Raw genomic sequence first — 9,690 nt, forward strand, 5'->3', positions numbered from 1 at the left:
TTGGTCCCAAGTTCCCACAGCAGTCCCGACAAAATGGAGGACGTCGTCTCCTCCTGCAGCCATGACGGGAGGTGGGGGGGACAATTCCCCACGGGGGTGAGGCGAGGGTGGAAGTGTTCCCACTCCCCTCAGCACATTCGGGAACTCACTTCACGCGCTTCCCCGACCTCCCACTTTGCCTCGCTCCAGCCCCTTGCCGGGCTCGCCCCTCACGGGGGGCTTCAGGCATTGGACAGGGAGGGCGTTGGGGACATCGAGGCCGCGTCGCTCCTCGGGCAGGGTTGTTGGGAGCGGCTCCAGGGGCCTGGGCGTCCAGGCCCGAGCTAGGGCAGGCGGCCAGGGCCTCCGTCCCTCTGGCTGTGCGGGGCCCTGGAGAGCACCCTAGGCCCCCAGGTACCGAGCCGGAGGCCGTGCAGCGGGTAGCGAAACTCCGGCTGCCTAACCCTGACAGACCTGGGGGTGGGGGCGGTCTGGGAGGCGGGGGTGGTCTGGGAGGCGGGGGTAAGGAGGAGAGAGGACGCGGCCGAGGGCCGAGCGCCGGCCGAGGGGGGAGTGGAATGGCAACGCCGGGGGGGTGTGGTCTGTCCCTGATGGACGGCCCTCCGGACCACCCCCTCGGGGGGGGGGCCTGAAGGAAGGCAGAGGTAGCCAATGGACGTCCCCGAGGTGCCCCGGACCGCCCTTCCAGTCAGCCAATGAGGGTGCGGAGGGCGGGGCCTTCCCGGGCTCTGCCGCGCCGTCGCCTCCTCCGCCTCCTCCTCCTCACCAGCGCTAAACCCGGGACTGGACCGAGCGGAGTTGTGCGTGTTGCCGAAGGGGGGGGTGGGCCGGGGGAGGGGAGGTTCGTTCCGCGGAGCAGCAGCCAGAACCGGGTGAGGCTTATTATCCCCGCTGTCTTTCCAGTCTAGTTCCGCCGATAGTGGGGGTGGCCGGGAGCAGCGCAGCCTCGGGAGGAGGAGGCGGAGGCGGAGGCGACTGGGGAGGCGGAGATGGGTGAGGGCAGCCTCCGGAGCCTCCCACCGACCCGGGATTAATACCCCGCGGCGCGGCTGCCGTAGCCGCTACCGCGTCGGGGCCTCGGGGGCTGCTCCGGGCTCCGCTCATGTCACAGGCGTCTTCGCGTGCGGCCCGAAGGGCTGCGAGAGTGAGGGCGAGGCCGGGAGGGCTGGGTGAGGCGGACGCCAGAGGCGGGGGTCTCTCGGGGGGCGGGGGCTGCCCGGGTCGGGGCTGTGGGAGGTCGCGGGGTATTTTTCCTTTCTTTCTTGCGGCGGGGGGGTGGTGGTGGAAGGGTGGGGGGAGGGGCGCTTCAGTTCGTTCTCCCGCTCTCGGGGCTGCGCTCCGACCGTCTCCGCGGTAGCCTGAGGTCCCCAAGTTTTTCGGGGCGCGGGTGCTGCCTCTTTCCCCACCCGGTCCCCTCCGTCGCTCTTCTCTTCCCTGGGCTTCGTTGCGCGGCTCTTGCTCCTCACGTATTGTTTGGCTGGGTCTCTAATGGCGGACGGGGAGGCAGCGCTGCCGGTCGCCGACTGCAAGCGGGGGGGGGGGGGGGGGGGCAAGTCTCGGGCCCAGGGCAACTGCTTGGGGCAAATATGGGAGATAGCACCCCGAGGGTGACGTGAGCCGCCCCTTACCTCCGAATTGGTGCGGAGAGTGACGGGATGACGCTGGGTGGGCAAATTTAGGAGGGAATACAATTCCCTTGCTGGCGTCGAGGCAACGTTTGCCCTTCCCCCCCCCACCCGCCCCTTCCCAGTAGCAGGCTTGGTGCCCTCCAGCCTCCTCCCTCCAGATTTTGCTTTTCACGTGGGTTTTGTTCCCAGATATATATTTTGCGTGGTTTTCCTCTACTTTACGTAGGAGGGGATTGCTGGTTGCGGGCTGGGGAGTAATAATAGAAGGGCCAAACCTCCTTGACCTCTTACTCCCTTATCGTCTTCCTCCTGGTGGAAACGGCTCGGTTTTCCCACATGGTTGGATGTTCTTGATCCATTTTTCATTTTTCCTCTTACCCCAGGACCAGGAATCGCCTTCAACCCCAGTTGGTGCATCTTTGGCAGAAAGTGAAGAAAACACCCCCATTGTGAGTCCTTCGCCCTTAATTTGTTCTTAGAGGATCTTGTCAGGTTGTAGGGGTTCAGCCATGGGACTTGTCTGTCCCCGTTGTTTTGAGGGGGAGGAGCTTTCCCTTCGGTGGCAGCTGCCCCCGGGGTGAAGCCTGGGTAATGGCTGGTGAGGCAGCTGGGAGTGGGCGCTGCTGTTTCCACCGCTGCAGACAGAATCTCTCCTGCTGCTGCAATACCAACCTCAGCAACCAGACGACGGGCTCCTGCAGCTGCTCACGTTACCCGGGAGGAGGGGTGGTGCAAAGGAGGGCATATTTCTGGTGCCCTCTAGAGTTCCAAAGTGGGAATTGAAGTTACTTCGTTTTAAATGCTATGCATGCAACCATCTTTAACACTTTCTTCCTTTACAATGGATAATTGATTGTAGGTATTGGAAAAATACAGTCATTTGACTTTCCGTTTGTGTCTGATTTAAAAGACGCTTAGGGTTCATAGTTGGTAGATCTCTTTCATGACTTTGTTTAGGAAAGGGCATGAAATCAACTCTTCTAGTACTTTAAGTTTATTCAACTAGGTAACTAGCTCCTATGCAGATTACACCACTCCACTGCTCCAGATAATCTCTTGGTCGTCCATCTTCTGTGTTGATTAGTCTTCACTTGAGTCATTCTTGAATGTGTCACCTGAGTTATTGTTTAATGCAACAAATGTAATTTGTTGGTTTTGAGGAGCAGTCTTATAATATGCTAGACAATAAAATAAACAAAACCAGTCAAAATTTCTGTCAGTTGAGATTAGGTACAAAATATCAGTGAAGCTCCATTCTGGACTCTGTATTTCCTGAGCTCTGGACACACTGTATTTCATTGACAGTTGATACTGTAACTTGTAGTGCTTTGTCAGAGGTGAGTCATAAATACAGTCATAAATACAGGGGCTTAAATATTAAGTCCCAAATGGATCAAAAGATAATTAATAGGTGATGAATATTTTGCTGAATACTGACCTGAAAGACGATGTGAGGATGGCAACTTATATTTTAATACACAACATTCTAGGCACAATACAAGGCACTTTTGTGTATTATTTCCTTTAGTTTTAGCAAGTAGCCTTCAGACTAATAAATGTGGCACATGTTGAACCCTCATTATTTGCCAGTACAATTCTACGTTTAAAAAAAAAAAGTTTATTAATGAAAGTTAAATTTAATGAGTGAGGACAACATGCTGAACCTTTGTATTTCTGTCATTTACATTTTATAATTATCAACACATATCCAGACCGACTTTTAAATGAATTAAGTAATATAATCCTCACAAAAAAGTACTCTGTGGTAGTGTGATATTGTGAGAGACCAGTGATACATGTACTGTTTTTATTTCTAATTTGTAGAGGGGAAAATAGAGGCATAGGGAAGTACCAGGTAGTAATAGTAGTATCAGACAAGCGGTTTGATTAAGGTGCCTTAAGTTCAGCAACTAAGCTGTCCTGTGTACTGGTTTTATACATTTGGAAATTGAAACAGTGAAAAAGCCAAGGTTAGAATCCTTTCAGCTTATCCTAGAGAACAGGTAGATAGATAGCAAATGTTTGAATCTTACTGAGTACCTTTTAAAAAAAATTATAGAACTGCAGTTATGTCTTGTTTAAAAACTGTCTATTTGAGGGGTGACGGGGTGGCTCAGTTGGGTAAGCATCTGCCTTCGGCTGAGGTCATGACCTAGGGTCCTGGGATTGAGTCCCACATAGGGCAGGAAGTCTGCTTCTCTCTCCTCCCATTACTGGTGTGTGTGTGCATGCCCGTGCTCACTCACAAAAATAAATAAAATCTTTAAAAAACCATCTATTTGTATCAGAAGTAATATGTTCTTTTCAGTAAATCTGTGTACAGAATCTCTCTTAAATACTGCAACTTGAATGAATATATTGTCTGATGAATTTAAGGCTCTTCAGGGATTAAGTCATTGATGTAATGGATCAAGGATCAGATCTTCCACATAGATGGGCAATGCTTATTACCACGTATTTTCACAAAAAATTTAACTTTCTCAGATTTTTTTCTTGGTTCTTAATTGAGATGTTGATAGAGGAAAGGTTGGTAATTGGTTATATTTAATAGACATTTGGAGATGAGGACAAACAAAATGTATAACTGTATGTAATATCAGGACTATACGTAGGACGATATGTAATGTCAACACAAATATAATTATGAAAGCCATGGTTCTTTCTGATAATACTGAAAGGTGGTCCTTGTTACGCTTAATGATTTAGCTCAGAATTTAAAATTCTTTTGTTTAAAAAGACCAACTAATGGTGCTTTAACATGCCATACAGTAAGATGAAGATAACCTTATGATTTAATTGACCTTGATTAAATAAGTTCTTTGTTATACTTATTATTGGGCACTTAATGTGAGTTAGTTGCTTTTATGTGTATATATGAAGGGTTTCAGCAGTTAAAAGTACTCTTTTATATTTATGTCATCTTTATTTAGTGCATCCTTAATAGTATGTATCCCCTTTATCCTGCCTGACATTTTATTATTATTTTTGAAGATTTTATTTATTTACTTGACAGAGACACAAGTGAGAGAGGGAACACAAGTAGGGGTAGTGGAAGAGGGAGAAGCAGGCTTCCCACCAAGTAAGGTGCCCAGTAGGCTGGATCCCAGGACCCTGGGATCACGACCTCAGCCAAAGGCAGACGCTTAACAACTGAGCCACCCAGGCGCCCCACGCCTGTCATTTTTAAAGATTTAAAAAAAAATTATTTTAATGCTTTAGAGTGCATGTGTGCACAAGTGGGGGTTGAGGCAGAGGGAGAGGGAGAGAATCTCAAGCGGACTCTGAGCTAAGTTCAGAACCCCACTTGGGACTTGATCTCATGTCCCTGAGATCATGCCCTGAGCCAAAACCCAAGAGTCTCATGCTTAAACAGACTGAGCCACCCAGGCGCCCCCCGCCTGTCCTCTTCTTAAACACAGTTTTTACACTTAAAAACTGTATCTTCTTAAAAGATACAGGGTGATTTCTACTTTTCAATGTTGCATAATCTTATGGGGCAGATTTTTTTGTACCTCATGTGGTGAGACAACCCTGAATCACTCAGATACCACACTGAAGCTGACATTTGAATGTTTCAGAATTTTGCATGGATATAGAGCTTGATGTATTGTCTTTTTACCACAGTGGTTTTTTTGTTTTGTTTCGTTTTTTATTAAGGGGGGAAGGGAGAGAGAGTATCTTAAGCAGGTTCCACTGTGAGTGCAGAGTGTTCTTTTCTTAAAGATTATTCTGTTTTGCCTTTGAGGTACAAAAGTGCATAAACAGTGCATTTGAGATGAAGTGAGTCTTAAAATCAGATGCTGTAGTAGTATTGTGATGGAAAGAGTATGTATGAAATATTGGGCGCTCTATGTTGTGAAAAGGTGTGGTATAATTAGAAATTTTATATTTTTTTCTTCTAGACATTAATATCTGTCTCTGCCCCATGAACTATTAACATATATGTTATTGTATTGAATAACATTTATTTTAAGAAGACTTTGAGATATTCAGTTTGTGTGTATATTTTTAGATGAGCCCAAATGCAAATGTTTTCTCCCACTGGATTCTCAAATAGTGTTTGTGTAGGGCATTTTAAGTTACTTTGACTCCATGCATTTTCCATTTTTTAATTTCATTTGTTTAATTTTCTATTCCTGTCAGAGAGTGGAATTAGGATTTTAGTCTTTAACAGGACTTTGAACTATTCAAATCTGAAGTTTTTATGCACAACTCTAATATGTAAGACCTATAAGGTTGTCAGAAAAACTGCTGTTGCATAAATCCATAATTTTTAACTTTGGGATTCTGAGTAACAGTTGTATTTTATTTTCTATTTTGGTTATATACCAGCAAGAAAATTCTGTTCTACATAGTTGGAGTTGCAAATTTTTTTTTATCTGCAACCTGTTTTTTAAACAAGTCAGTTTGGAATCTTAGGTTTCTATTATTAAAATAGAAACAGTAAGGAAATTATAAGGGCCAGCACCAGACACAAACTTGGTAACAAGATAAATTGGTCATCTTAAATGTGTTAAAATTTGGATTGTGTGAGCATATTTGTTGTTTTATTGTGTATTTTAAAATCTATTAATTTTTTGCATCAAGTGTTATATAACACTTTGGAACTGCAGAATAATTTTTGTAAACCAATGGGAAAATCGGTTGTGGAGTTTAAAAAAGATGTTTTAGAGAGGTTTATGAAATCACTTGGTCACGTGACTTGTTTGGGATTTGTTCTTAGTACTATTTTTTTTTTTTAAGATTTTATTTATTAATTTGACAGATCACAAGTAGGCAGAGAGGCAGACGGTGGGGTTGGGGTGGGGGAAGCGGCCTCCCTGCTGAGCAGAGAGCCCAATGCAGGGCTCAGTCCCAGGACCCTGAGATCATGACCTGAGCCAAAGGCAGAGTCTTAATCCATTGGTGCCCCCTATGTTATTTTTAACTTAATAGCAGTTCATTGAAAGTTAGAAGTAACAAAATTTAAGAAAAATTCATGGTCCTTAAATTGAAAGAAGTATATGATTTTTGGGGTTTTATTTTTATTGATTTGATTACTGTCTTGTAAGTATTTATACTTACTATTACAAGAAATGATTTAAGAGTAAACTTTGGATATTAGGGTAAGTAGGTAATAAGAAAAAAGATCTGAGTATTTCATTATTACATGTTGTCTAGTTTTTGTTTATATTTGAAGAATTACATTACCGTTTTAACCATGCTTTTTAATCTCAATAGATTGCCGAGGATCAGGTTTCTCCTACTTTTCCAGAGTGTACTAGATTTTTTTCTCCTGGTGTTCCTAGTGAATTTGAAGGTTGAATTTGTTAACGTGAATTTCAGATTTAAAGGTTAGAAAAAAATACACCTAAACTAATAATACAATGTTATATGCCAGCTATAGCTTCATTAAAAAAAGTTTTAAAACATTTTATTCTTAAATTATTAAATATTTTAATATGGTTCTCATTTAAAATTAATATTAAATTGTAATTTAAGAGTAATTGTAATTTACTAGTAGAATTAATTGTTGTAACCACATTAAAAAATTGGGAAAGAGGTTACAATTCTTAGAGTAAACATTTCTTTCTAACTGTACATTTAGGTTGGTTAAGAAAAATACTTAAATGGCAATTTTAAGTAAGATTGTGGTGCTTAGTTATAGTTTTCAGACAGAAGAAAGTTCACAAAATGTGACATACAATGAGACAAATTCTTTAGTTTTTTTACTTTATGTCAATGTCAATACTTTTGCTGTACCCACCTAGATAGATATATTATCTGATTTATTATTCTAAGAGTTTGGAGCTGAAATTATGGTTTCATAACTTAAAGGACTTTTTTTTGTAATACTGGAACAGTTTTATAATAATTTCTAAAAGGCATGTCTTTTGACTAGAAAGTGTAGTATTTTTTGCACTATTGAGCCTGCTGGACCAGACTGAGAATAGTTCAGGGTAATCAGGGCACTACAGAAATCATTCAATAATTTATGTATTATAATGTTTATTAATGTCAAGTAATCATAAAAATTATGTTCTGTTAGTAGTTGCTGAGCAGGGAGCCAGACTTGCGGCTTGGTCCCAGGACCCTGGGATTATGACCTGAGCCAACAGCAGATAGTTGACTGACTGAGCCACCCAGGCAACCCCTTAACTTTACAACTTTAATTACTATGAATGTTTTTCACTTTGTGTTTCTATTTTTGTGTGTGTGTGTGTGTTTTTATTTTTGTTTGACTTGCTTAATACTGTATAGTTCTATTTCTTAAGTTTTAATTTCTGCTTAGTAAGTCATTTCGTTCTGTATCTGAACAGTTTTATGTTGCATATCAAAGAAAAGCTTCTGTTCAAGTCTTTGTCTTCCATGACCCAAACTCCTGATTTCTATTACTTTCTTTTCTTCATCCACAGATTACATTTTTCCATCCTATGTCCTTGCTCAGCTGATTTCATCCTACCTTCCTCCTGGAGTTTATTTTTCATTTTTTTTCCCCATTTCTAACTGCTTTTACATTAAAAAAAAATAGCACACAGTATCTCTGCTTTTTTTTTTTTTGCTCTACTTGTATGAGGCATATCCAAATTTTAGTAAACTTTTGAATTTGCTGAGATCATGGAATGAGGGTACGGTTCTAGTGGTATGTTGGTGCCTCACATGGACGGGGAGCTAATGGGAGTTAATTTGAGTTTTTTCTGCCTAAAAAAATTAGTTTTGTTACTTGATGTTGCCAGGGCCTTTGTGGTGTGACATGAGTTTAGAGCCAGAGAGATCAGGGTTCAAATCTGCCCTTGCTTTTGAGGGACGTTTTGGGATGATAAAAGTTTTCTTAAACTAGATAGTGGTGATAACTGCGTAAGTGTATAAATTTACAAAGAATTGTCAAGCTTGTCACTTAAAATGAATAAATATAAAGATTTTTAAATTTATTTTAGAGAGAGAGGGGTACAGAAACCAACTAGTGGTGGGAGGGGCAGAGGGAAAGGGGGAGAGAGAATCCCAAGCAGACTCCCTGTTGCAGGGCTCGCTCTCAGGACCCTGAGATAATGACCAGAGCGAAATCAAGAGATGCTTGCAATTAGGCAACCCTAAAATAAGTAAATTGTATGAAAATTATGCCCCTATAAAATTGTTAAAAACAGTTTTGCTTTACCATTTATTTACCAATTTGTGATCTGTAGTAAGTTATTTAATCTTTGAGCCTTGGTTTACTCATCTGACAAATGAGTATAATAATGCCTGCTTTTCTGTGATTGCTGTGATATAAAAATTAAGAATCATACAGAGTATGTGACTGGTCAATGGGTGATCAGTTAATAGCTGCTAAGATTCTTAATCTGACTGAGTCGACCAAACACCATGAAATTTTTTTGCCACCACTGGTAAAATAGACTCCTCCGAATGCTCATCAGATTGTAGAGGGAAGGAATTTTTTCCTTCACCGATTTCCCTCTGCCTGCTTCTTTGTTAGTCTGTAAGTATGCTAAAGTGCTCTATCCTTCAGAATCTCGGCAGAATCTTTCCACTCCTCCTAACTTCTTTGTTTTTCCCTTATTTTTCAGAAGAAATTTTGCTGATTTGTGCTCACAACACTGTGCCAAATCTGTATTTTTGAGGTTGCTAGTGATTTGTCAAATCCTAAAGTGGTTCTTTCTCATCTTAATTCTCTAGCATTTGAAATTTAATATTCCTTGAAACTCTTGATTTCTGGGACTGTGCACTTAATGTGGTCTTATACTTCTGACTATCTCCTTTACTTTCCCTCATTTGACTCAAATGTTGAGACCTTTAAGTGTTTTTACGTCCTAAGGCCCTCAGCTCTCTCTAGTTTTGTTTCGTACATTGACTGTAGTCCATTGTGTTCAATAATAGGGAGTTATGTTTACAAGGGAATTTTCATCCTATTCCTTATTCCAGTCTACAGCCATTAATTTTTCATAAAGCCCTGTCTGATCACATTACTCACTTTGTAAAAATTTGAGAGATTCTTGTTGGCTTGTGAAACAAAATAGGAACTAAGCTTAAAACCCTTAAAAAGAATAAATCAATTAGGAAATGTGTTACATGTGATTTTTAATAG

At 42.1% G+C, this 9,690-nt stretch overlaps 1 long non-coding RNA gene across 1 annotated transcript; it reads left to right on the forward strand.

The window, feature by feature from the left end:
• The first annotated feature begins 999 nt into the window (after window positions 1-999).
• On the forward strand, window positions 1,000-8,126 carry LOC116855493. Its single transcript, XR_004380361.1, has 3 exons — window positions 1,000-1,169; window positions 2,012-2,077; window positions 8,024-8,126. It is a non-coding gene; the product is annotated as an uncharacterized LOC116855493 (long non-coding RNA).
• The last annotated feature ends 1,564 nt before the right edge of the window (window positions 8,127-9,690 follow it).

Source organism: Lontra canadensis, unplaced genomic scaffold, assembly GCF_010015895.1.
Source record: "Lontra canadensis isolate GAN:19392208 unplaced genomic scaffold, GSC_riverotter_1.0 scaffold103, whole genome shotgun sequence".
Classification (NCBI taxonomy): Eukaryota; Metazoa; Chordata; class Mammalia; order Carnivora; family Mustelidae; genus Lontra; species Lontra canadensis.